At 36.1% G+C, this 25,181-nt stretch overlaps 1 pseudogene across 1 annotated transcript; it reads right to left on the bottom strand.

Annotated features, from left to right (window-relative positions):
- Positions 1-1,034: 1,034 nt before the first annotated feature.
- LOC147524370 (metal tolerance protein 2-like) lies at positions 1,035-12,037 on the bottom strand (annotated as a pseudogene). The gene is made up of 7 exons (XR_015219329.1): positions 11,911-12,037; positions 10,144-10,241; positions 9,882-10,009; positions 8,907-9,023; positions 8,562-8,658; positions 7,785-7,869; positions 1,035-1,347 (listed from the first exon to the last, which is right to left on the bottom strand). The product of XR_015219329.1 is annotated as a metal tolerance protein 2-like (transcript).
- Between the last annotated feature and the right edge of the window lie 13,144 nt (positions 12,038-25,181).

The following is a 25,181-nucleotide window of genomic DNA, read 5'->3' as shown; positions in this document are numbered from 1 at the left end:
TTTCAGCCATTTTCATTTCACTCATTCTTCACTATTCTTCCCTCACTTATACTTTCAAATGGATCGACCCAGAAAAATAGTGCCCAAGAAAATTTATTTGAAAAAATTTCATGAAGACCTGTTGCTCCATATTTTGACATATAAATTGTACGTTAAGGATGGATACATCTTCTATATCATTCAGCAACTATTTATTCCAGAGAATTGGTTTTGATGTTCTACCAATTTAGCGGACCTGACCATGGTAATTTCTATTTCCATGCCCATGGACAACGTTTTGAATTGACTAGGGAAATTATCTCCGACATCTTTCAAATTCAAATGATGAACCCGGAGATGCATTTTCAGGAGTCACCATTTGATACCGTCAAACAATTATTGAAGGCCACTATATCTCATGGTGAACTCAGAAACCGAAACCATGTTGTTCTTTAGCGCTCTTTGACACAGAATCAACGAACCGTGCTCCATTGGTTAGGACACAATGTGGCAGGAACATCACAAACATCTGAAGTGACCAAACTTCTTCTCCACACTACACCATAACAGCCTATTTGTAATGGATATACATCCGTTACAAAAAATATTAGTAATAGTTATCTTGAGTTGACACAAAAGCGTGACTAATATTAGTAGCGGATATCTGTAACACTTATTATCCAGTAAAAAATTTACTAACGGTTATAAAGTGTCACAGAAATTAATTTCAGTAACGAATAAGTAACTGTTAGAATTTATTAGTAACGGTTACCAAATTTGTTTATCCACTGTCAGTAATGGATATAAGCGTCATTTTGATTTTCTGTTGCGGTTCCATATCCGTTACTAACGAATTTTCATTGTATAAAAAAAATTATGTTGCTAACGGTTCGGTATCCATTACTAACAAATTTTCATTGTATAAAAAAATAAAATAAAATAATAAATTGGTTTCTCTTGCCCTTTTATATGTGGGCCACTTATACTGGTGCACGTACCCGTACCTGCACCTTTTTTTACTCCACAATGTATCACTGATCACTTAGAACAATTGATAGTCAAACAACACTTCATTAAATAATTACAACTCAAAGTATCATATAAACAACTTAAGAAAGTAAATCTTAAGTATAAATAAATCCGCACCACCTAAGTACAAGCTAAATAATTATTTGAGTAAGCAATCCTTACGTATCAGAATGAAAGATCTCATCTTCTCCGACACAACTATTTTAAGTACAATTTTTACAACACCTTGCAAACTATGATTCGATATCTCCAAAGTATGTAGTCCTTCACTCTTCTATATGACATCTTGATTATGCACTTGTGACTCGTCAACGTACGGTGAATGCATGTCACCTTTCCCTACAATAAATAATTGAAAACAGTGTAAGCGAAGACCCTTACAACCAAAGATAACACACTAGCACATGATAACACACTAACACATATTAGTCTCTTATACTAGTCTCTTAGTTCCTTACACACAATCCTATAAGGGATGAAACAAAACTTGCCCCATTGACGTAACTTAAAAAGAAACCAACTTGATAAACATTATATTACTAAGAAGAGGATGAATAAGGCGACAAAAACTAACTTAATAAGGTCTTTAAACCAGAAACTGAGGTAGGTAATGAAAATTAATCTAGTGAAACTATTTACAGTTAACCTTCTAAGAGTTCTCCTGCAAATAATACACTTGAGTTAAATCCAGCAAGTAGACAAAAGTTTTAAGCTTAAATCCTATAGTGCATTGGCAACAGTTTTGGAATTTTCTTGGCCATAAACCTAGGTTTAGAGATCCTAGCAAGGCGACAAGGTGAGGAGGCTGCCTAGGCAGCAGCTAGGCTACCTCAAATCGAGAACTCACTAGTACAATACAAGTCAAAAGCTACAATTCAAAGTTGTAGGTCAGATCTTACATAAATATAAGCCACCATATGTTTTGAACAGCTCAATCATATTGTGTTTTTTAGCCCCTTCTGCATTAGCAAGGGGCAGCGTGCCAAAAGAAAATCAATTTAGAGTGCGAGGCAAATAAACTAAATACTTATAATCAAATACAATAGTACACAAAAAGCTAAACAATATGTCTCGAAGTTTCAAAAGTTAATCAAGCAATATAGTGAAGGAACACTTAACAAGATGAGCATAAAACTAACAAATCCTTGTCCGATTGACACAGTTGCCAAAAGTTAACGAGATCCTCATTCTACTAATAAGCTAGGTTATCAAGGCTAAGATAGTTTTTTCAAGCTAAAATGATAAAAATAATAGTTTTTTCAAGATATAGCAAAGATCCCTTTGTCCCACATTGACTATAACAAACCATGCCTAACTTTGCTCATAACAAAACTAGAATCTTAAAGTACTTGTTTGTAACTTCAGCATATATACCTTTATCAATTTACAAACAATAAATAACTGAAATATAATAATCTTATTTTGGTCTACTAATTATGATTTCTATTGCCAATTTTATTAACTTTAAATAGAGGCACCCTCGTCATTACATAGATTAATCTCCGGCTGCACCCATTGATTAGAAAAAAGGATATCAACTTTAGCCGGATTCAGTCCACTTTTAGGACAAACAAGATTCTCCATATCAACCCTAGCTCTAGAAGAGACTACAGCTTTATGAAGAAAGGTAATCTATTACATTACAATACCGCATTTACTAAGTTTACCACCTCATGTCAACAAATATAACATATTACGTCTTAGGTTAGTAAAGAAAAACAAAATAACGCTGTGGGGGACATATATTGTCATCAATATATTCGCGACACGTGTCATTGTCATTGATCATATCTTGAGATTAACTTATTGGATCATTACAATTGGTCATCTCAAGAGTCATGAGTTACCAAATGGTTACAAAATGAACATGAATACATGCATAGAGAAATAATAGCTATCAATGCAATATTAAATATCATCAATGAATAGAGCACCAAAAGTGGATCTCATTCAATTCATGGAGCACCAAAGGGAAGTGGGAATTCTATATATTTCCTCTCCACTCTCTAAACGGAGAGGTGATAACCCGTAAAAACTAAACTAGATTATTCTAACTTAATTCTTACGGTATCAATTATTTATTTCATACTCTCACATATATATTCATGCAATATATAAAGTACGGAATCGTTCCACTCTTAAACTAGCAAGACAAAAATGAATTCAATTAATCAAACACAAAGAACAATAGTGAGAGTAATGTGTGAAGTGATTTATTTAAACTAAAACTAATTATAAATTAAACTAATTTAACTAAGAAATTAAAAGGTGAATTTAATGAATTGGAAGAACATAGAGGAGGGAAATTCCACCATGCAATTCGATTGGCTATTAGTTAGTCATCGAATCGAATATTGATCCCTAGTGAATACCAAGTCCTCTCAAATCAAGGTTCCACTAGCATGAGAGTTTAGCTCCACCACAAATCTCTTTGATGGTGGCTTTAAACTCTGGTTCATCATTATAAGGTTTATCTCTAAACACTCATAATAATGAACTTGAAATTTTATTCTAAATAATAACTATTCTAACAAGCAATCATCCTAACATGAGTTCTTTAACCTCCTCTAATGAAGTTTTTAGTCTAGTTTCATTGGATGAACAATATCAAAACAATAAGATGAAGACATTAAATTAAAGTGAAAAGAATTGAATATTAAACTAAGGGTTTTTATTGAAGGATTTAATGGAGGCTACAAACTAAATTATTCTAACCTAAACTAAACTACAAAAAGAGAGAAAGAGAGAACCCTAAATTATTCTAAACTAAAGAGGGAGTAGCCCATTTTTATTTTAGCCTTAACCCTCTTTATATAGGAGAGGCTTAGGTTACAATTTTGTGAATGGGCTTTAGGCTAGGTTATGGACCCATAAATCAAGTCCATAACCCAATTGGGTAAATCTAAGACTTCCAATTCTGGTAGTGTTACTGTAGCATGCGAATTCATTAACTTATACTACTCTGATCGAGTCAAGGCCTAGACCATTGGAAAAGGTTTTCTGAGCCGGTCATTTTGATATAAAATAGGCCTAATTCTGAGGCCTGAGTCCAAAGATATGGTCTTTTGAAGTTCTGTTGACTTTTCTTCAGCTTTCTAATCCGGTTTGACTTTCACTTAACAGCTTTAACTTGGGCTTTTTAAGGGCTTTTTCTCCAAGAAACTTGGGCTTTCTTCATAGAACTTTCATAGCAATCACTTTAACTCTTTTTAGCGCCTACTTAGTAACGAATTAGCATTTATTCAACTCCGAATCCTGAAATACACAAAAGCACGATAACAGTACTAACTCTTACTTATTAATCACATAATTGGTCTAAAGCAATATTGTTAAAGGGGTTAAAACTACAGTTTTGGGCTCTTATCAAGAGGAGAATCCGATGCTTCTTCTCCACTCTCCATCTTCTCCGTTCACCATCGATCATTCAATCATAGAATCCAAACAATGAACTACGTTCGACTTTATTCCAGGTCGTCAGCGAACTGGATACATAGGCAGTTTGATTCTTCGAACTCAGTTGCAACATCATTCTCCCCAAAATTCCTACACACGTAAGGTTCGCCCAAAAAGAACATTTACATTGGTGCCGTATGTGGGGAGAATTTTTTGGAAATCCACATTTTTATTTTTCCAACAATATCATTCAAGAAAACATTGGATTTACAATCCCTTGAAGCATGGAATTAGACGATGACCGAACTGAACATGGTTCAAACAAAACTTAGGAGTACGAAAAAGGCACTAACGAAAAGTCGCTTGATAAGCTTTGATCATCAGATAAGTCTTTCACTCCAATTCTTCTTATAATTGCGTATATTGCCTTTCTTTAGGCTTATGGTTTTAGAAGGTTAAGGCCGCACGTTACTAGATCAAGACAAATGTGCTAATCAGACTTGTTTATTCTTGCTATGAATTTCACGACTGACGCACAAAGGCTCAATTGCTTAGAACATCACTTGTGTTTTTCTAAGATCAATAAAAGTACGACCTTCACATGTTCTTGTCTTGGTTTGAAGAAAATCACCAAATTCTGATGCGGCATATTCACTCTTATAATTACTTGCATCTAATATCATCTAATATGGAATGTTGAAGATACCATATTAGTCCTTTATGTGCCTTGTTCCAGAGACGACCCTACCTTTAGTTCTAGAACTTGATTATCTTGCATGTCAACCTGAACAAGCACTAAAAATTCTTGACCTTGATTATTTCAAACCATCACCAAATTCTACAGTCTATATATATCCAGAAGAAACACTCACAATTTTTTCATGACTTTTGAAGTGTTATTGATTTCATATTACTATCACATGGGGGCCGACATAATTATAGCTAGTTGCCCTTGTTTATCTCAAATTTTGCTTATATCAGCATTACTTCAATTTAATTAATTACGCACAGCCTCCATGAGCGGTTACACTAAGCTTTATGTTTCCTAATATCTACGATAAGCTATTAATGTCGATCGTTCACTGCCAATTCGAGTAACCTTAACTCAAAGTCTCAATTCCAAACAGACGTTACAAACAGCATAATCCAGCATGTAGATGGATTATTATCTCCATCGATCATTTTGCTGGACAAACGTCCACCTTAGTTACTATACCAAGTGGACACCAAAGCAAGTATTTCCGATTTAGTGAGCATATAGTCGCCACTTACACTATGGATACTGCCCTCTCGTTCTTAGGATCAATCTTTTATTATCTTTGCCATAAGGCTTAAGGGCAAGAATGAAAAAGAGGACGTGACTATTTCTAATACATTTTGGACAACCTTATCTACTAACGACCTTTCTGTTATAGATGGATGGGTGCTTTGCAGGTCGACTATACTTTGAACATATAGGAGGCTAGTTGCATTAGCTGTGGAGCTTGCTCCTTGGCAGGTCACTTGCACTCCGAAGAGGCTGGGGCAAGCTACAGCCAGATGCGCACATACAACCTAGCATTTTGAGTTCAATGCTCAATTTATTGACAAAAGTACCATTTATTTTGTTCTAATTCCTTTTCGGTATTAGTTCGATCTAGTGCAGGTCATTCAAGCTCCAAACTGGGGGCTAGACAAAACCATCTCCAAACTTGGGCTATTTATTGTCATCTAAACATGTTCAATTTAGTTATTATTTGAGCTCAATGCTCAACACATCTCCAGAATTACTACCGTTAATCTGTACTAACTCTTTGGTGCCAGCTCGCATTTTCACAGGCCAATTAAACTCCAAAAAGACTAGCTATCAACCAATCAACTTGATGCCCTACTAAGGATCAAGTTCGGTTCAATTACAGTCACGCCAAGTCAAGGCTAGCTATCAACTGTGATCTCCAAATCAGGATGCTCACTAGAGCCACTCGCTCACTAGAGTAGGCAGACTTACTTGGGTCATGACGCCCACCTGGGTATAACGCTCACTCGAGCTCAAACGCTACATAGGACCACCACTTCTTACTAGTTGGGGACCTATACTTCTAGGACCGACTCAGTGCAGAACGCTCTCTAAGAGCACCAGGCTCCCATGGGCCACATTGCTCACTTGAGCAAAATGTTCACTCAAGCTTGAATGCTACATAGCACTAACATTTCTCACCAGTTAGGAACCTATACGTCAAGGGCCAGCCCAATGCAAAACGCTCAATAAAGCAATACGCTCGCTCAAGCTCAAACGCTCCCTATAGCAGAACCCTGACATGAGCACTCCTGGTCCTTTGACCTACGCTCACTCGAGCAGAACGCTTCCATAAGTGTGAAAAGGTCCCTTGACCTACTGGAGCAGAATGCCTACAAGGTCCCTTGACCTACTGGAGCAAAACGCTTACATAAGCGCTAAAAGGTCCCTGACCTACGCTCACTCGAGCAGAACGGTTCCATAAGTGCTAAAAGGTCCATTGACCTACGCTCACTTGAACAGAACGCTTCCATAAGCGCTAAAAGGTCCCTTGACCTACACTCACTCGAGCAGAACGCTTCCATAAGTGCTAAAAGGTCCCTTGACGTATGCTCACTCGAGCAAAACACTTCCATAAGTGCTAAAAGGTCCTTTGACCTACGCTCACTGGAGCAGAACGCTTACATAAGCGCTAAAGGATCCTAGACCTACGCTCACATGAGCTCCAACATGCTCACTGTTCCACTTAGACACGTGTCAAATTATTTCTCTCGACAGATCGTTCTTAAGAAAGCACGACCTAACGAGAGGGGGCTGTGTGGGGGACATATATTGTCATAAATATATTCACGACACGTGTCATTGTCATTGATCATATCTTGAGACTAACTTATTGGATCATTATAATTAGTCATCTCAAAAGTCATGAGTTACCAAATAGTTATAAAATGAACATGAATACATGCATAGAGCAATAATAGCTATCAATGCAATATTAAATATCATCAATGAATAGAGCAACAAAAGTGGATCTCATTCAATTCATGGAGCACTAAAGGGGGGAGGGAATTCTATATATTTCCTCTCCACTCTCTAAACGGAGAGGAGAATCCGATGCTTCTTCTCTACTCTCCATCTTTTTCGTTCGCCATCGATCATTCGATCATAGAATCCAAACAATGAAGTACATTCGACTTGATTCCAAGTCGTCAACAAACTGGATACATAGGCATTTCGATCCTTCGAACTCAATCGCAACATCATTCTCCCCAAAATTCCTACACACGTAAGGTTCGCCCAAAAAGAACCTTTACAAACGCCAGCAAAATTACTAACAAAGCTCAGGTATTGGTTTTGCAACAAAGAGGAGCAAAGAGAGAGTACTTACCATGACCCCTTCAACTCGGAGTATTGTTTGCTTGATAGGATCTAAAATGGATTGTGGGACTCCAGTATCAACCAATTCCATGACACTAAAGAACAAAAAATGAACGCGGTGACATAAGGGGATCCATGCAAACTCCCAGAAAACCATGCAAGAGATGAAATCCAACAAAGGTCCAGCACGTATTAAGACACTTAAATGAGAAGTGCACTTAGTTTCTTCCTTTTCAGAGTTAACCAATGCATAATCAAACATTAAAGTATCACAGTATCTTACAAAGTGTATGTTGTAGTGAAAAATATTGCAACAGTCATCTGATGGTGACGATGGTTATTTGAAAAACGATAATAAATGATTATTCTGACAAACAAACCGACTTGTATGTGCATCCTTCATTACCAATTCGTCGGTTTTTATTTCCTATTAATGTACTAAAAGGAAAGTGATCTTTTTTTTTTAAATCTTAAAAATTAAGATCACTTCAATCAATTTGAAACTCCAATTTTTTACAATAATTATTATGAGCCCAAGTAGCAAGATGTTACCATAGGAAAGAGTACGAAAGTATACCAGTAAAATTTAGGAAACTTGCTCATGTTCATACTCAAGATATAGGAAACTAAAGAGCCTATACCAACATACAACAGTTACTGTAGTTTGCTCCCTTATTAAATTTATTTTATGAATGAGAAAGAATTATGGTTTAAAGAAGCTAAGAATTTTTTTGAAAAATAGAAGAAAAAAAAACGAGTAGACAAAAAACTGAGTATACATATATACCTCTGGTGCCCAGTTTCAATTCCAGCTTTAAAAATCATTCCGGACACAGTAAGCCCCACAAGTGGGTCTAGAAATTTTGCTCCCAGAATAGAACCTCCTGAAGCCACAATCACACTTGTAAGTTCTAACATCAGCTAATTTTTCCAAAGATAAATCGTATTACTAACAAACAAAGAGATATATGGTATGAGAAAATTCACAGGCTCTAAACCTCCCCTTAATCACCAAAGAACACCTGCGACAAAATACCGATGAGCTTATTTTGCTCAAGACTAACAACGCATAAAGACCAAATTTACATTGGATTAAACTCAAGAATTCTCTTTAGTAAAGTAAAGTTCTTACCAACACCAGCAAGAGCAACTACTGATGAGACAAAGATCGCGACGATGATGCCACACATTTGCCTTCATCAGTCCACTCCCTTCTTTTTCACCAGCTTTTTTCGTAATCCAATAAAGACTATTTGATATGAAACACAGAGTGCATAAGTAATTGCCAAAAACAAAAAAAAACCACAAACAAATTATTTTTATTTTTATTCAACTGAACCAACCCCACAACTCTTGATATAGGAAAATTAACATTGAATTGGTCTCACGGCCTGATCACTTGAAAGTTTTGAATACAGCCAAAAGGTAGAGCAATTCGATGCTAAGAAGTCAACTATATGATAAGCTGATTGAACAAGAAAAAAGAAAATGACCAACTCAGACAATGAATGTCAGTGGATGGTTTAATACTCGATTTACTGATACATGAAATGAACTAGTCATGATCATCTAGGTTATGGGTGCGAGGACCAGAACCCATGTATCTAACATCACAAAAATATTGTGAGGACAACCAGTACTAGTGAGATCCAGCGTGATCATATTATTACATTTTTCAACTGGTAAACCAACCTACAGTATATCGCCAGAAACATCAACTCTCTAATGATTTGAGGATGCGAGTGAGGGTTATTTAATTTACTCTCTTTTTTCACATTATAAACATTTTGAGTAACAACGGTTCCAACACGCAAGGCCAATAAAGTAATCGAATGAAATGGAAAACCTGGATGTGTTGACTAATAGATTCTACTGCTGCAAAGATAATGACTGCCCTAGTGAACTGGAACCAGATTAATAACACCTTACACAAACTCGTATACATTTTTGGCTCAGCTACCCTAATATTAATTTTGAAAGCAAATGACAGTATAAGAATTTAAATGGAGACATACTAATTGCAAGGTACACTGTATATGCTTAAATCAGGGGTGAGAAAAAAGACCAGCAATATTTAAGAGTTAAAAGCTTTAGATTTGGTCAGTACCCTTCTTTAACAGAAATTGATATAATCATCATGCTCACAGCCAAGATGGGGTGATCCATGTCAACCCCGTGATGATGCCCTCCATTATGGCCATGGCTATCCATTCCCGGATTTGATGCCAGAAGTCCCTGCAGATTTTCAAGAACTTACATTATGAAGAAACCAATCAAAGTACTTGAAAAACTAAAATAACTAAAAATACTACTTCTGGCTACAATGTTCTACACGTCTACCTCATTGCCTCACTTAATGTGATCCTTACCAGTAAAGTATCCATAGCATGCCACGCAATACCTCCTGTAGTTACTAAAAGCATAGAAGAAATCCCAAGAGCTCCTAGAGTCTCAAATTTACCATGCCCTGGACAGGATAAAAGATACAATAGTTAAACACTTACATAATTTGATACTCACTAAAGATATTCATAGTGTAGCACGTGGGTACGAATCAAAAGTGACCATATGGATGTTCTTTATCCTTAGGAGCCCTCGCAACTTTAAACGACCACAATGCCACACCACTAAGCACCTAAGAAAACAAATAAAATACCAATAACTCAAATTCTATTCAAGCCCAAACCTATTTTCCACCAAATAAATCACTTAAAACTTACGACATTTGACACGGAATGAACTACGTCATCAATGATAGCAGTACTTCCAGACAAGTACATACCCAGTAAGAGCTTTTCTAGAATATCACAATCACTCTTCACCTACATCAAACTCACTATTGCTCAAGTAATGCATATTCAACTCCCTAACCTACATCAAACTCATAGTTGCACACGTACATAAAGAGGTACTGATTGGTAAGCCCCTCCACACAAACAAACAAATTTACATACAAACAAATGTCACAATCACTCTTCACTTGGCCCATCCACCTTGGTATAGTTGAATACAAGGCCGAAAATATCGGCCGATATATCGATATATCGGAGATATATTTCTGTTTTTGACCTCTGATATAGAGATATTAAGATATTTCAGATGGATATATTGAAATAATTTCAAACCGATATACATCGGGTTTTATAATATATCGATATATATCGACCGATATATCCGATTTTGACCACCAACTTTGTTGACTTTGACCGATGTTTGACTATTTTTTATTATTATTTTCGATATTTCCGATATATATCGCTATATATCAACGATATTTCCCGATATATTCACCCAATTTTTTTTTGACCAATCAACAAAAAGATATATAGCGTTCGATATATTGACATTTTTATATATTTCATTTTTTGAAGGATCCAAAATATCGCCCGATTTCAAAATATTAGGCCTTGGTTGAATATGCATTACTTGAGTAATGAAATTAACTTGGCTTGCTGATCTATACACATGTAATCTACTTGAAATGAACCTAACCCTACCATCCAGATCCAAAAATAGGAAGAATCTAAGTGATTCACTTCCTCTCAATCCGTGCCTAATCTTCAACTTCAAATGACACCAATTCACTTATCAATGATGAATATATGCTAGCAGCATACGACTTCCTCCATTATACAAAATAAATGGTTTGACAAATCTTTACAAGGTCTATATCAATATAAATCACTTAAAACAATCACCTTATCATCATCAAATCAATTTCAGTGTAATAATGTAAAGTTTCACCTAGAAGAAGCCTACTACATTTATCACTTTATTTAAGGATTGAACAAGTAATGAGATCAACTCAAACAAAATTTCAGATTCAACTTCTTCCATCAAACTTATCATCTTGATGTATATAATACATTAAAATCACGAAGGGCTTCAAGAACAAAGCAAGGCCATTCAAGATAAGTACAAGAACACGTTTAGCCAAAACCAGTAAAACAAACACTGAAAAGTACAATAACAAATAAACTAAACTAATTCGAAATTAAAAGGATCTTAACTTTTAATAACTAACTTACTTAAGGTTAAACAAGCACAACAAACGACTATTGAATGAATAGATCACACACTTTTATGTTTAGCCAAAACCCCATTTTCAAAAAATCGAAACCATAATTAGTTGTTACCTTGGTTAAAGCAAGCTTTCTTCCATAGATCGAGCAATTTTGTGTTGAAATAATGAAAGTTTTGTCCTTTGGGTACACAACCAACTAACTTCAAAAAACCTAGTAGATCGACCAAAAAAACAAATTCCCATTAGTCCTATCATATATGAAATAGAATTGAGATTGATTGAGAAGAAAATAGAAATAAAAGGAAAAAGAAAGACCCCATCTAGTTCCTTTGAAGTGGTAGTGGCAGCGCTTCATCCACTTTTCCCCTTTTGTTTTGTTGACTCTTTTCCATAAGGGTACTGACCAGTTGACCTAATGAGCGGCGAGGCGAAAAAATCCCGCTAAAATTTTCGCCTTCTTTCTTTTATTTTTTTAGTTAGTCTCAAATTTTCTAATTATATTTTATCATTAGTCACACTTGTACATCCATTAGTTAATATCTCTATAAATGTCACAAAATAATTCTGGTAATTTACTAACGGTTAAGTAATTATGTAACGGAACGCTAACTGTTATTAATTTACTAACAAATGTATATGTGTTACAAATGAGAAATTGCAATTGTTAGAAAATTCTTGTTATGGTGTAGTGCCACCCTACTCTGGGTTATGCAAACTCAAAGGGATGACTTCTGCATAATCCAATATCTCTGGAACTCAATCACCAAGCCTAAAAAATGGTTAGCACCTTTGCCTACTCTAGTCACGAAAATTATGTTGCATTGGGGTTATCAAGTTATTTATCCATAAATATATCTTCAAATAGCTGGCCTTACTGTAATTAACGCAAAGTGTGCTGCTGGTTTTTGGACTCCAGATCCTCCAATGAACCTGACAGAGGAACAAGAAGACCAAAATCCATACTTTGAATATTTCTTTGATGAAAATGTCATGCATAACATCTTTAAACCTATGGAGGGCATTCATTTTCTTCACCAAGGCCTGCGAGCCCTGCACGCCCGTCAGGAAATAATCTTTAATAGTCTGCTGGAATTACAGGAAGTTCAAGCAATACACAAAGTGGCACAAGAAGAATTCTTGCAAACCCACTCACAGTTTATGGAAATTCACACTCTCATAGTCCATAACCAAAGCGATTTTTCCACACACTAGGCTGAACTTCAGCAGCAGCTCATCTAGAAAGTTGATGAACTCAACAGTCTTGTAAATGATCTACTTCCACTTAACCATCCTCGTTGTCAACAAAGCCCTGGATTTGGTTCCACCTTTAAAAATTAGTTTTTTTAGTTATGTTTGTCTTTTAGTCAAACTCTTTTGCCTTTTTGTGTTTTCTCGTGTTCAACAGTGGTTAAGGATAGTGTACCATTAGGTTGTAATAATTCTTGTTGTTATCAATAAACCATCATTTCAAGACAAATTTTAAATTTGTTTGCAGGAGGGCCTTATCTTCTTCCATACTTTTCCATCCTCGCGACATACTTCATTCGACTTTATCAGCAGGCGTGCAAAACATATTTGATACCTTGAGGTGGGACCTTATCACTGTTTCACTCAAGGTGACTATTTAATTTTGGACTTCTCACCACACTAATTCATAGTCTATCGTGATTCCCTGCTATAAATCACATCTATCTCTACTCCATCAAGGATCATCTTCATCAAGCATGGAAACTTAGAAAATCATTCCTGAGCAATCCTTCCAGGCTATGATGGACTCCCCAGCTTATGGCCTTCACTTCCATGACTACATCACCAATATTGGGTGGTCTTCCCTACTTCTTTCACCAGACCAAATTTATTCTCTAAGTTTGGCTGCATACTTTTATGCCAATATGGAAGACACCCGAGCATTTAACCATGAACAGGGTTTCTTCCTAGATGGGTTCATAATCACAGTTGGGGACTCAAAACATATTTTCTCTGAGCCAACGATTGCCCTAACCTTGGATCTGCCTTATCACCAGCCAACAACAACTTGGTCATACATTAGCCATAATTCATACTGTTCATTTTCATGGCCTCATTTTCGCTGGACATATGGTGATGGTCTAGCACGGATAGACGAAGCAGCACCTGGCAGATGGCCAGAAACCACCATTCCCTTAGCAAGCATGACCATGAACGTGGGAACTGTGATGTTGTTTGTACTTCTAAACATCATAGGAGATTGGCATTTCTCTACTGCCAATGACATATGTGTAGTCTTCAATGCTCTTGATCAAGGTCATACACACTTTGATATCACAAACTGTGTTATCACTAATTTGAAAAGAGCTCGCAATTTTCGGCATGAATGTTTACTTTTACCTATAACCGTATGCCGAATTATGAGGACACATTTTCCACAGTTTTTGGCCACTTTCAACGACTGGGTTAAAGTAGATTATATATGCCCTACAAACAGAATAATTTGTTCATTAAGATTTTGGGCATGGCGGTGACTGTCATGGTACCTGAGATACATCCGCTGTTTCCCTGACGATGAAAAAATGTTGGCACATTTGAACGAACCAGGGGCACCACAATGGAGCACCATTTGGCAAACCATTATATATTGGTGCGACGCTAAGGAAATGCATTTCACTCAAGTGGATGAGAGAAAACCAGTAGCTAGTGGTTGGTAAAATTTGATTAGTACAATGTGTATATATATGTAACTATATATAGTTGTGGTTGCTGTGATATCATTTTTCCTTTTTGTATAATATATTTGTTATAAAACCTTTATGTTGCAGATGTCTAGTCCTAATTTTGCTCACGGTTCTCAGGTAATTTCTTTCTGCATCTCTTGATACTTCGAGGACTAAGCATCATTCTGTTTGAGGGTGGTTAGAACCTCTAGCAAAAATTAGACAACTCGTAAGTTGTATATAGTTTTTATTCTAAATAAATGTACTTTGTGACAAAGTCTTGTTTCCTTTTCAGTGATGAAAATTGTCTAGAAATCTCACATTAGCATTCAAATTAGGATTAGAACCTCTAGCAAAAATTAGACAACTCGTAAGTTGTATATAGTTTTTATTCTAAATAAATGTACTTTGTGACAAAGTCTTGTTTCCTTTTCAGTGATGAAAATTGTCTAGAAATCTCACATTAGCATTCGAGTTAGGATTTGTTCTTAAAAAACTGAAGATAATATGTACGTAATAGTTTTTACATCTTTTCATGAGCATTCATGCACTGAGGATCATTGACTGTATGACACCAGCTTCTTTTTGTGTTTATTGGATGGTATATGGATGATGTAGATAGATGATGGTCGTTGAACAAATTAGAAGCATATCAAAACCTAATTATCCCTCAATAAGTAAAAGATTAGTAGAGTATCGTTCCACTTTTAAGTGTATGTTATATGAATGATAGGACTGGAAAGGGGGTTTGAGGGATTAAAAACTATAATTGTAGAAATTTTAGTTTCTAATACTAAACTAAACTAAACTAAACTAACTAAACTATTGAGAATTTATAGGAGAGGGAATTCAAGAGATTAGAATCCACTAATACTTTTGATCTGTGACCTTTTGCTTCATAGTTGTTCTCACAAGTAGACTACAACTAGGTAATCGAGCGAGTGCCAATGTCCTATTGGACAAAACATCGTTAACAAATAACTCTACTTAAGGTTGTTCCTATGTTTATGCTATTAATATATTCTTTCCTTTTATGTGAGCTTGGGCAGCTATTCAATGAATCACCATCTAAGACAAACATAAGGAATACTTTTCTTACTCTAAAACACTACACAACTAGAAGAAAAATAGAGAATAATAGTATAATAATCAATTGCACTAAATAAAACCATATTCTAACATTATATTCAATTGCAATAAATAAAAGCATGTCACTAACAAATATTCAATTGCAATAAATAAAACCCTAAACTAGCATGATATTCGATTGTAATAAATAAAACTTAATCTATACTTCCATCCCCTAGTCTGGGCAATGGAACTAATAACTAAAATCATAAAGAACAAACCTGATTGGAAAATACCATGAACCAAAAGAATCAACAAACCCTAAGCACCGGCTTCATCTTTTCTCTTGAAGGAGAATATTAGTCTTCCATAAATAAGGAAGAACACAAAGAACGAGAAGAAGAAGAGTCGAAGAACATAAGACTAGAAAGACTAACTTATTAAGACTCGGCTAGTTAAAACCGAATCTTTTATTATTAATCTCTCTCTACCTTAAGTTATGGAGACAAGAGTATAAGTGAATTGGAAAATTACATGAGGCACTTAGGTCCTCTATTTATAGGGATTACAATGAGTTCTAGAAGCATTCCAAACCGCCATTTGTTTCCTAATACAAATCAACTTCTTTCAGAGTCCAACTTCGTCTCCAAAACTGAGAAGGAATTGGCTACAGTGTCGTTTCATGTGTCTGGACTCACGATCCATGCATCTCAGATGTGAGAAATGCGTCTGGACGCGCGATCCATGGGTCCCAGACGCGGAAGTCTATTTTCCCTCTTTTGCTCTATCCTTCTATCATCTTTTGCGGGGTTTGGTCTAAGCAACGAATCCTTTGGCCTTGGGCTTCCAAATAGGCTTTAAAATAGGTCCAAGTCACATCTTTAATAGCTTTAATTCCTTGGCCTTCTCCGTGATTGCCCACGGGCTTCCCATGTGATCCTTAATGCTCTGAATTGCTCCGTTTTACACCTTTTTTCTCTAATATTCTACAAAACTCTCTATTTCACTTGTAAAATCATAAAACATAACTTACAAACACTATTAGTCCACTAAGATGGCTAAACAAGAGGCATAATCGAGGGTTAAATTGCACTTTTTGAGCACTTATCACAACTCCCAACTAGCCTTTTGCTAGTCTCTTAGCAAATAAGATAAAAAAAATAGATAAGTGATCAAAATCATATTCTAATAACAAAAATAAAATCCTAACTCACTTTCGCAAGCATCGCAATTGCATTTACCATATGCAACAAAGTTTTAAACGTTTAAGTTCCCCAAAAAGGACGAGTTATAGTCTTGTGAGAGTTTTCAGGTGATTTACCCACAAAATCAATCAATAGCATGTTCTAGAATGATAATATTTTGCAAAGAGAGAAATTCCTTACCCACATAGTGCTTACTCCAACAGACGGTCTCCATTGCTAACTACATTGTTGCAAAGACTCATAGATTATGATGGGAGATAGTAAAAATTGACAAAATTCTCAATCAAGGCTTATGTGTGTACTTTGTCAATCTCCTATACTCTCCTATCCAAGAAACGAAATCCCTAATTTACCTTTAGATAGAAAATCTCGACTTTCAATCCTCACCGGTCGTACTCTCATAAAAGAATCTCTCAGAAGATAGTCTACTATTTTACCTCGTGTATGTGGAGAAAAAAATAATGAATACGAACATCCCACATACTACCTTGAAAAATGGACTTGTGGATGAAAGTAGTCTCATGGAAAGAATATCAATCACATATGAAGTGTCGGGTCCTTCACTTTAGCATCCTCTCATCTATTCTAGACTTCGTACCATACTATAGTGATAAGTCATGGGTTGTAAGGCTTAGGTATTGGTTTATGAAGGAAAGGTAAAAAGGATTCAAAGGTTGTTTCTAAAAACACTAAGGGTTTTGCTTCTTTCTTTGGAAGATTTCTTCAAATTTAGTATTGTAGAGAAAATTATTCCTTTGTCTTAGCTTTTCCATCCATTCTGTTCAACTTTTTTTTTTTTAGCTCAGTGGTATATCCTTGATTAGTACTAGATATGCTTGTTTTCCACTAGCTTCTTTCACTTAGAACAGAATGATGGTCTTCATTGTATCTCTCTGGTATTTCCTTGTAATCTTCCTTTTGTACTATTTCTTCCTCTTTGTGCCCCTCGTATTCTCAGAAACATATGGGTATGGATGATAAAGATTTTGGCTATACTCCTTGTCTGGAGTTGGGTAAAGGGTAAAGGGTTTTATGAAAGAAAAATGACTTATTGTAAGGCTTAAAAGGGTTTAACATGATGGTCCTACTAGGTGGGATAAAGGCTGAATAGGTTCACTACTTGACTTATCAGTATGATACTCTTTTTCGAATAGACTACAAGACCTAATGGCTATCTCCCCAGTTGATATCACTTCGTGATTAACCAAATCAACGAATAATGAGACTATATTACAACGACATAAAGAAGTGAAAGATGTTGAGTCACTAAGACTCGGATTTTTCATAAGACTCTCCAAAGAATGGGTATAAAGCTCAAGTCTCATGGGCTAAGTCTAAAAAAATCTACTTCCAGTTTACTAGGGATTAAATCTCTCTTCTAACAAACGTACACAAAACTGACCAAGTACTATGGTGGTGCCTTGATAAAGAATTCTATCAACAAGAACTATGTCTGAGCATAATAAATAGTCCAAGCGATATTGAAATCAACAATATCAACTATCTATCAAACTCAACACTAAGCAGTATAGAATCTATATCCCAGACTCATTATTAAAATTCATTTTTCTCATGCTACTGATATAGAAACAAAAATATTTTTGTTTTTAAAAACTAATTTTCGAAATTCATTTCTCAAGTACACCCTCCCCCAACTTAACACATGCATTGTCCTCAATGTATAGAAATTAAGTAAATGAAATGAATGAGAAAAAGGGAAGATGTTACCATTGATGCCGAATATCAAAATTAATTCCAAAAATAAGAACATTTCTTTTTACCAAGATTTTTTTTTTAGGTCTTTTTAATTCAGATCCCTAAGACTATATATCATGCATTATCAATTTGGAGTGAGGAAATCAGATTTTCTTACCCAAATCTGACGAATATTTGGAGGACGAGGAGATCTCACCTTGTGGGTAGTCAAAAATACTCCTTGATATGCTGAAAAGATTGCTGGTGAAGTTGTTTTTCTACCTTGAACTATTTCAGGTCTGATGATTATGTGATAGGCCTTGTGGTTCCTCTGTGTTGATGATTGACGAAAATCTTTCTTTCTAACAGGACAATAGTATCTGATATGCCCTTTACCACCACAGTAATGATAATAAATGTCTGGCTGACTGCGCTCAAGGTGGGCGGTAGACTGGTTCACATACTTCTCTCGTTCAGACAATGATGGTGTACAAGAAGCTTCAATAGTGCAATGCTTCTTATCAATATGGTCCACTTTCTGCTTTAGAATACTCATTTCAGTTTCTAGATTCTGTTGTTTTTCCAAAACTTCTTTAAGCTGATTCTCTAGCAACTGATTTTTCTGGGCAGATGTCTGTTGTTCATCCTAAAATGTAGAGTTCATCTTCTCAAGATATGATACTCTCTCTGTCAATTTTCCATTCTGCTCACTTAAATCCTAAATTTTCTATAGAGATTCCAAGAACATGGCTAGCAACGCCTCTGTGGTGGGGTTCTTAGGTTCATCACAGTTTTCTGTAGATTAAGCACTCTCAATTGTATCTTCGAATGGGAAGGATTCTTGTATCATGCTATCAAGGAAGTACACCTCTCCACCTTCGGCGTCATCACAATCTTTATGCAACCGGTGAAAGATATTTATGTCCATGGACATCTTACCAAAGTTTATCTTCATTTCACCATTGTAACAATTTATCAAAGCTTTTGCGGTAGCGAGGAAAGGTCGGCATAGAATAATTGGAATTTTATCAAAGGCCTCCTGAGTGTCTATCACAATGAAATCCACTAGATAGTAGAAATCAGCTACTTGAACAAGAACATCCTCAATTATGCCTCTGGGAATCATGGTAGAACGGTCAGCTAACTTCAATTTGATTTGTGTAGGCTTTAGGTTCTCCAGGCCCAACGCTTGGTACACATGATATGCCAAAAGATTAACACTAGCACCAAGGTCTAAAAGAGCATTACCCGTGAATTTTTCTCCTATCTTGCATAATATTGTAGGACTTCCTAGATCTTTAAGCTTGACTAGAGCTTGCTGATGGATAATAGATGTTGTTTGTCTAGCTAGAAACGCTCGCTTTGGAACATGAGTACTTCTCTTTATGTTGCATGCTTCCTTCAAGAATTTGGCATATGATGGCAACTGCTTGATCGCTTTAAGAAAGGGGATATTGATGGTATCTTTCTCAAATGCCTCCTTCATCTCTAAAAATTGCTTGTCCTTTTTGCTTTGAGCAAAAAACATAGGAAAAGGTGTCTTTGGTACAAACACATCAAGATAGTAATGCTTCTTCTTTCTCTTTGGCATTCTTGCATATCATGTCTTGGTCATCTTGACAAATGGGAGTGGAAAGGATTTCCCCCACTTCCTTTTGAACTTCATTTGAAATCTTGACCGATTGCTCTGTAGCAATGTTATCATAAGAAAGTAAGTCAACCTTGTTGTCTATCTTCAATCCTGATCTAAGAGTAGTAACTGAGCTGACATGATCATGGAGGTGATCAGTACTAGAAGTTGTCCCAATGTGGCACACATCTTCACTCCTCAATATCGGTTCCAATAAGCTAGGTTGAGTGGCTTGTGTCTTTACAGAGAAAGCAGTAGTGAGTTGGTCGACCTTAGCCTCTAGAGACTCCATTCTAGAACATTGACTTGCCTGAGATTGCTGGAGATTGAGCTGAGACTGTGCAAGAAGCTCTAGAACACTTTCAAACTTCTGATTTTTCTGTGATAACAAAGTAATAGCATTCTCCAGGTTGGCAAGTGCGGCATAATTTCTCATAGGATCAGGCATTAACTCTCCACTTGTATTGGAATTCTGCTGAGAGTATAATTGTTGTTGAGGAACCAACTATGAAGCTTGACTTGTCTGTGGAATATAACTTTGATCTTGAGAACACGGGGGTCCAAATGCTCGTCTCCAATAATTGCCTTGAAAGTTATTACCACCTTGGTTGGGCCTCTGAAATGAGTTTATATTGCACTCTCCAACTGTTGCATGTTGATAGTAACCAGGACATTCTAGAGTTGCATGAGAAGTGTCCAAACAGACTTCGCAGTATTGGCTAACTTGCATGACTAGGAGAGATTTAACTTGAGACTTATTGATCTTGGAGGGATTCATAGAGAACTGGTTGAATTTCTTACTCAGAGTTTCAATGCTGGTGGCTAAGCTGGCCATTGTAGACTTCAATTCTTGATCTGATTGTTCATGTGCTTGGTAACCAAATTGCTTTGGCTCCCCCTCCATGCTAGCGACATCCTCGTTGCTAGTAGTCCATTGTTGTGTTTCTTCAACTAAATTCTCGAGAAAGTTGTAAGCTTTCTTTCCATCCATTGATGTAAACTTGCCTTTGTGCATTGACTGTATCATCTGCTTGTTCATCATCGAGAGTCCTCGATAGAAAAAATGAGCCAGTGTGCTCTTGTCATATCCATGATGTGGACACGAGACTAGCAGATTGTTGAATCGCTCCCAACTAAAATGATATTCTTCAGTCGATTTTCCTTTGAAATTACTGATAGCTTGTTGCATGGCATCAGTCTTCTGGGGTGGGTAAAACTTGTTCATAAACTTCATTCTCAACTTCTCCCAGTTGTCTATTGAATTGATCGGCTGTGCAGTTAACCATTCGGAGGCTTTACCTTCGAGTGAGAGCAGAAAAAGAATAAACTTGATACTCTCATCTTTGATATTCTGGTTCTTGAATGTTCTGAGGACTGATAAAAATTTGTTCATGTGAACATATGGCTGAACATTGTCTAAACCGTTGAACTTTGGAAGCATAGAGATTACTGATGCTCTAAGTTCAAACTGGTTAGATTCTGTCTCTGGAAAAACAATACTGATGGGTGGGTCTCCAATGATTGGCGAATAAAAATCGCTCAGCTTCTTCCTCTGTTGTGCTTGCATGGGTGGGATAGCTTCACCATTATTCGGTTCCGTAACACCTCCATCATTGTGTGCGGCCATTGTATCAATCTCGTCTAGTATTCTTGTGAGTCGGTTGTTGAACCTTGTCCACTGTTGTGTTCTTACCGGACGACGATATGGATGACTGGGCATATACTAGAAAATGTTATGCGAAAAATGAAGAACACTATTCTACTATGCTTGAATGCAATTAAACTAATATGCAACTATTCTAAATTATACTAATATATATGCAAAACTACTTTCCTTCAACTGGGTTAGGCTTTGCAGCTAATATCTCGCCCGTTGTCTAAAGCTGTCTCTTCTAGGGTTATGGTGAATCACTTGGATTGCTTAAGTACCACGGCCCACAGACGATAGTCCATTTGTCAAGATTCAGATAAAAAACACTAGAGTTTGATATTTCACTGTGTTAGCTTACAACTTCAACTTTGAAAAAGTCGTAAATGCAATTATACTAGAAAGCAATAATACTAAACAACGATGCAATTATATTAAGAATGAAGATTCGACTAACCTGGATGGTAGATCTTGTCTTCAAGATGTCCTTCAAACTTCTTTCTTTCTTAAAACGATAGATGATGTGGCTAAAATTACCTCAAGAGCCAAAGTTCTAATCTTGAAAGAAAACGTTAAACATAAACAACTTAAAACGGCAGCGGCGCCATTTGACAACTGCTTCTTTTTGTGTTTATTGGATGGTATATGGATGATGTAGAAAGATGATGGTCGTTGAACAAAATAGAAGGGTATCAAAACCTAATTATCCCTCAATAAGTAAAGGATGAGTAGGGCATCATTCCACTTTTTAGTGTATGTTATATGAAGGACATGACTGGAAAGGCGGTGTGAGGGATTAAAAACTATGATTGTAGAAATTTTAGATTCTAATACTAAACTAAACTAAACTAAACTAACTAAACTATTAAGAATTTATAGGAGAGGGAATTCAGAAAATTAGAATCCACCAATACTTTTGATCTGTGACATTTTGCTTCATGGTTGTTCTCACAAGTAGACTACAATTAGGCAATTGAGAGAGTGTCGATGCCCTCTTGGATGAAACATCGTTAACAAATAACTCTACTTAAGGTTGTTCCTATGTTTATGCTATTAATATCTTCTTTTCTTTTATGTGAGCTTGGGCAGCTATTCAATGAATCACCATCTAAGGCAAACACAAGGAATACTTTCCTTACTCTAAAACACTACACAACTAGAAGAAAAGTAGAGAATAATAGTATAATATTCAATTACAATAAATAAAACCCTATTCTAACATTATATTCAATTGCAATAAATAAAAGCATATCACTAGCAAATATTCAATTGCAATAAATAAAACCCTAAACTAGCATGATATTCGATTGTAATAAATAAAAACCTTAATCTATACTTCCATCCCCTGGTCTGGGCAATAGAACTAATAACTAAAAAACATAAAGAACTAACCTGATTGGAGAATACCATGAACCAAAATAATCAACGAACCCTAAGCACTGGGTTCATCTTCTCCCTTGAAGGAGAAGATTAGCCTTCCATAAAGAAGGAAGAACACGAAGAACGAGAAGAAGAAGAGTTGAAGAACATAAGACTAGAAATACTAACTTATTAAGACTTGGCTAGTTAAAACCGAATCTTTTATTATTAATCTCTCTCTGCCTCAAGTTCTGGAGACAAGAGTATAAGTGAATTGGCAAATTACATGAGGCACTTAGGTCCTCTATTTATAGGGGTTACAATGAGTTCTAGAAGCATTCCAAACCACCATTTGTTTCCTAATACAAATCAACTTCTTTCAGAGTCCAACTTCATCTCCAAAACTGAGAAAGAATTGGCTACAGTGTCGTTTCATGCATCTGGACGCACGATCCATGCGTCTCAGACGCGAGAAATGCGTCTGGAGGTGCGATCCATGCGTCCTAGATGCGGAAGTCTATTTTCCCTCTTTTGCTCTATCCTTCTATCCTCTTTTGCGGGCTTTGTCTAAGCAACGAATCCTTTGGCCTTGGGCATCCAAGTAGGCTTTAAAATAGGTCCAAGTCGCATCTTTAATAGCTTCAATTCCTTGGCCTTCTCCATGATTGTCCACGGGCTTCCCATGTGATCCTTAATGTTATGAATTGCTCCGTTTTACACCTTTTTCTTTAATATTCCACAAAACTCTCTTTCACCTGTAGAATCATAAAACATAACTTACAAACACTATTAGTCCACTAAGATGGCTAAACAAGAGGCATAATCGAGGGTTATAGGAGAGGGAATTCAAGATATTAGAATCCACCAATACTTTTGATCAATGGCCTTTTGCTTCATGGTTGTTCTTACAAGTAGACTACAATTAGGCAATCGGGCGAGTGCCGATGCCCTCTTGGACGAAACATCATTAATGAATAACTCTACTTAAGGTTGTTCCTATGTTTATGCTATTAATATCTTCTTTCATTTTATGTGAGCTTGGGCCGTTATTCAATAAATCACCATCTAAGACAAACACAAGGAATACTTCCCTTACTCTAAAACACTACATAACTAGAAAAAAAAAAGTAGAGAATAATAGTATAATATTCAATTATAATAAATAAAACTCTATTCTAGAATTATATTCAATTGCAATAAATAAAAGCATGTCACTAGCAAATATTCAATTGCAATAAATAAAACCCTAAACTAGCATGATATTCAATTATAATAAATAAAAACCTTAATATATACTTTCATCCCCTGGTCTGGGCAATTGAACTAATAACTAAAAACATAAAGAACTAACCTGATTGGAGAATATCATGAACTAAAATAATCAATGAACCCTAAGCATCGGCTTCATCTTCTCCCTTGAAAGAGAAGATTAGCCTTCCATAAAGAAGGAAGAACACGAAGAACGATAAGAAAAAGAGTCGAAGAGCATAAAACTAAAAGACTAACTTATTAAGACTCGGCTAGTTAAAACCGAATCTTTTATTATTAATCTCTCTCTGCCTCAAGTTCTGGAGACAAGAGTATAAGTGAATTGGCAAATTACATGAAGCACTTAGGTCCTCTATTTATAGGGGTTACAATGAGTTCTAGAAGCATTCCAAACCGCTATTTGTTTCCTAATACAAATCAACTTATTTCAGAGTCCAACTTCGTCTCCAAAACTGAGAAGGAATTGGCTACAGTGTCGTTTCATGCGTCGGGATGCACGATCCATGCGTCTCAGACGCGAGAAATGCGTCTGGACGGGCGATCTATGTGTCCCAGACGCGGAAGTTTATTTTCCCTCTTTTGCTCTATCCTTCTATTCTCTTTTGCAGGCTTTGGTCCAAGCAACAAATCCTTTAGCCTTGGGCTTCTAAATAGGCTTTAAAATAGGTCCAAGTCACATATTTAATAACTTCAATTCCTTGCCCTTCTCCATGATTGTCCACGGGCTTCCCATGTAATCTTTAATGCTATTAATTGCTCCGTTTTACACCTTTTTCTCTAATATTCCCCAAAACTCTTTCTTTCACCTGTAGAATCATA

Source organism: Coptis chinensis, chromosome 1, assembly GCF_015680905.1.
Source record: "Coptis chinensis isolate HL-2020 chromosome 1, ASM1568090v1, whole genome shotgun sequence".
Taxonomy (NCBI): Eukaryota; Viridiplantae; Streptophyta; class Magnoliopsida; order Ranunculales; family Ranunculaceae; genus Coptis; species Coptis chinensis.
This window is presented reverse-complemented; position numbering and strand designations above follow the sequence as displayed.